At 37.7% G+C, this 4,300-nt stretch overlaps 1 protein-coding gene and 2 long non-coding RNA genes across 3 annotated transcripts in view; all 3 read left to right on the top strand.

Annotated features, from left to right (window-relative positions):
- LOC103514020 (nicotinate phosphoribosyltransferase) overlaps positions 1-4,300 on the top strand; it is a gene marked incomplete at its 5' end in the record, with an annotated part of 30,449 nt that overhangs the window by 16,722 nt on the left and 9,427 nt on the right.
- On the top strand, positions 2,092-2,511 carry LOC113469418. The gene is made up of 2 exons (XR_003392844.1): positions 2,092-2,374; positions 2,469-2,511. It is a non-coding gene; the product is annotated as an uncharacterized LOC113469418 (long non-coding RNA).
- Positions 3,179-4,273, top strand: LOC113469416. The gene is made up of 2 exons (XR_003392842.1): positions 3,179-3,298; positions 3,972-4,273. It is a non-coding gene; the product is annotated as an uncharacterized LOC113469416 (long non-coding RNA).

Genomic DNA, 4,300 nt, shown 5'->3' on the forward strand with positions numbered 1-4,300 from the left:
AGCAAGGTTTTAATTTATAAAAAATACACCTATTTTGTACCAAATACATGAGACCTTGTTTAGACTGCGGGAGTAAAGGGACTTTTCAGTCTCATTCTGGCAGTATAAACAGGGTATATTCTATTCTATTCTATTCTATTCTTGTACCCCATTTATTTATTCACCCTGTATAGGAATAGGAAGCGTTGCGAATTAGCTCTATTAGGTACAGCGCTGTGTCGAGTACCATTTATACGACTGCAGATGATGCTACCCTTGGGTACCAGTAGGTGCCAAGACATTGAGCGATGGCAATAGAATAATTCACACTCCACCTACCCCTCTGGCCTTTGTTGCGGTAAACTGAGTTGGGTAGAAAGAAAACTTTGTTGATGTAGTTTGATTTACAACAAAGAATTGCTTATGTTATTAATGGCTGTGATACTGCAGATATAGGAAGTTATGACATTGCATGCTTATGTAGGGAGGAACTTGTCAGAATTTTTGTTTGGGTTCGATCAAAGTAGCTGAATTTAGGTACTTTCGACGTGACTTTGGGCTGTTTTTTGAGCGCAAAACAGATAGTTTTTTGAGGCCTAGATGAGCGACCATCGATCGACGCCATTACCTATGTGTGGACGGTGGACACAGCTCAAGATACAATCTAATGTTAACTCTATACCCACTACTCCAATTTTTGGCCTATTCTATGCATCTGAGCTTACACCTAAGTAAAATAATAACCTTGGAAAGTTTTCAAACCTTAATTTCCTCACATTCCAGGTGGTTTCGATGGCACAAGCAATGTTCTGGCGGGCAAGATGTACAATATCTTTAGGTACGTTCGACGTGACTTAGGGCTGAAAAGCGCAAAACAGATAGTTTTTTGAGGCCTAGATGAGCGACCATCGATCGACACCATAACCTATGTGTGGACGGTGGACACAGCTCAAGATACAATCTAATGTTCACTCTATACCCACTACTCCAATTTTTGGCCTATTCTATGCATCTGCGCTTACACCTAAGTAAAATAACTGACTTGGAAAGTTTTCAAACCTTAATTTCCTCACATTCCAGGTGGTTTCGATGGCACAAGCAATGTTCTGGCGGGCAAGATGTACAATATACTTCAAATTGCGGTGTTGCATTTTAATGGAAGCAGTTTTGTTGCACTTCATTCGAAAAGGTGTTTCTTTTAGTTTACTGTGGCTTGTTTTGTCCTGTATCAATGCGATTTCATGTCCGTATGTTATTGTTATTTCTTTGGTTCTTTATTCAGCACTCAAAAAGTTCATGTTTGTTTAGCCATGTCTCTAGAATTCATATCAAATATTGTACTTTTTTTTTACATATTGAATTATTATTATTATTATTATTATTTTTAATATACGTACGTATTTTTCATCTTCTCAGACACAACAAATCACACGACCTTACTTTGGATGCTATATCTGTCTGTCTAATCCGATTCACACTAAGTCACCTATCAACGTTGAATTCATTGATATTATTTCAAATGTTCTATTTATAAATCTTTGTGTGCGGGGGTAGTAAGATTTTTTTTGTTCGTTTACGAATGTTGATTAATTTCCACGTCTATAACCCTGGATTAGTACCAGGGCGGGATTTTGGTCTGACTTTTAGATAAATTCCATTTTTGGGGCCAAGTAGTAATCTTTTTTTCTTCTTCTTCTTCTTCTTCTTCTTCTTCTTCAACAATACTTTATTATTTTATTGGTTTGGTTTAACTTGATGATTTTTTTTTATTTTGTTCCGAACATTTCTTTTACCATAACTCTTGGAAGTCTTGAACCTTTTACCGATTTAAATGCAATTGAATGTGTCGAAAATTTTGCTCATCTGATTTTGAGCTCCAATCGGGTTTTTCAGACCCCATTGGGGCTTTTAGCCCGTCCTTCCATACCCGGTGAATTAGTCATCGACATGATACATTGTAGGAATGTATCACACATAGCTGACGTACAAATGAAACTGCCAGAAGACATAAAATTGTCTTTAAAATTAATAATTGTACCTATCAAGTATTATTACTTAACAGTTCCCTAAGCAAAAAAAAAAAAAAAAAAAAAAAAAAAAAAAAACCCCCGCCTGGTCGTAAGGACTGTTACCGTCTGTATGGAGGGGATGGACACGCTCTCATTGATCTTCTGCAGAGGAGTACGGAAGCCGCCCCTGAAGTAGGTTCCAGAGTCCTGTGTCGTCACCCTTTCATTGAATCCAAACGTGCCTATGTTATACCTACCCGTGTCGAACCATTGCATAGGGTAAGTGATCTTAATATTGGGCTAAGTAACTACAGAATACGGATCCTTACATATTCTTAAGAATCCATGTACACTCGTTGCTGTGTTTAAAGCCCAGAAGGGGTTAGGTAGTAAAACAGCCGCAGGAGACACTAAAATCCGTACATATTCTTAAGAATCCATGTACACTCGTTGCTGTGTTTAAAGCCCAGAAGGGGTTAGGTAGTAAAACAGCCGCAGGAGACACTAAAAGTACACAGGAAAAGGACGGAAGACTTGTTTTACTAACAACTTCTTCTGGGCTTTCAACGCAGCTACGAGTGTCCATGATAAATTAAGTTTAATTAATTTGGATCCTTCTAAAAAAAAAAAAAAAAAAAAAAAAAAAAAAAAAAAAAAAAAAAAAAAAAAAAAAAAAAAAAGCATAAATAATTTCCGAGGGCTTCACGAAAATCCCGAGTCAAATGGAGGAAGCCTTTTTATTTTTTAATACCTCTTCCAGGAGGCGATATTCAAATTGCGTCAGACAATATCTGTACGGATGCTTCACAATCTTAATCTACTTTCTGGGGGTTATTATGAAGCCCGGATTATACACAAGTACGAGTACTTACACATTACACACGCTAACATCATTCTGTCTTCCAACTTTACAACTTTGACAGATTATACGTCAAATGTCATGTCAAAAACCGTACACAGTACACACGTACGATGTGTCGAAAGGCAAGGTTGTAACATGAAGTTGAAAGATAAGTTGACTCACAACCCACCAGAATTTGTACGTATATTTTTCTAATTTATACCTTTTTCTTAGTAGGTATCTTGCGTCAGCGCGCGGCGGCATTTGATATTGCTGTGAAAAGCACGGGCCAAGCACGCCTCCAACACCATAAACAAATTTAAACCGGGAGGTAAATGTTTAAATAGACCGCTCCCCCCTCCATGTCGAGCCTATTCCAGATCTTGAGCAAGTCAGGTCCAGAGTGAAAGCCTCACTGAGGACATTACGTCAGGATCACAAGAGAAACCTCAATCCTACACCGTACAAGGTACCTATTCACGTCAGTATTATTCACTTTTATTCACATCGGAATTATGCAAGCTGTTTTTGTGGTGTGCTATATGGAAGAGCTTCCTAAGAATAAATTCATACTTGAACAAAAGTAAAATGATGAGGGATGTTTTTATTTTATCTTAATTTATTATTGATTTTTTTTTCTTCATTTTTTGGCATGTGGCGTGACAAACCTTCCTACTAATCTCCTAACTGGCGGGCTTTAAGCCAGCCCTTTTGTTTTCGCTTTGCTAAAGCTCGCTTTTTCTTGGGATTACCACTATCTCTACAATTTCTGTTCTCACGAATTTGAGTGAAATGACCAGCAGTCAGCAGTATGTGTACCTACTTGATTTTAATATGTACCTACCATAACTTACCAACAAGGACTAAGGAATTTTAATTGTGTTAACCACCACAAAATGCTGTTCTCCGAATCTCCAATTAATGCACTGTACTAAATTTTATGATTTGACTTGGACTGTAGATTTGATTCCACGATGGACGTTTTTTATTTCAATGGAATGCCATTCTTTAAAAGCACAATCCTTGAATTTTAAGGAATTTCAGGGGTTTCTGAATAAAAAGCACTCCTTGGATTGTGTCATAAGTTGTGTTATGAGGCAATTTATTTCAGTGAATAACTCATGTCTCTTCTCTGTTTCCAGGTCGCAGTCAGTGATCATCTGTACAGTTTCATTCACGAGCTTTGGCTACAGAATGCGCCTATTGAGGAGTTGTCCTAAAGTCACTAGACTGCTCAGACCTGATCCTAGGCGCACGATGCTTATACGTTCTAGAAAGCTAGACTGTTCAAATGTTCATGGATATGTTGTTGTAAACTCGAGATGTTCTCGTCTGGAACTATTTAGTCCCAACTTCTGGGACTATTTAGTCCCAAGAGCCTCAGATGTTATGAGGTACCATAAGTGTAGAATTCTCAGAATTTGTAATGAATTCTTAGTGTGTGGACTTGGAGTGAGCCCAGATATTGTTT

The sequence above is a fragment of the Diaphorina citri genome, unplaced genomic scaffold (genome assembly GCF_000475195.1).
Source record: "Diaphorina citri unplaced genomic scaffold, Diaci psyllid genome assembly version 1.1 scaffold1069, whole genome shotgun sequence".
In the NCBI taxonomy this organism is placed as follows: Eukaryota; Metazoa; Arthropoda; class Insecta; order Hemiptera; family Psyllidae; genus Diaphorina; species Diaphorina citri.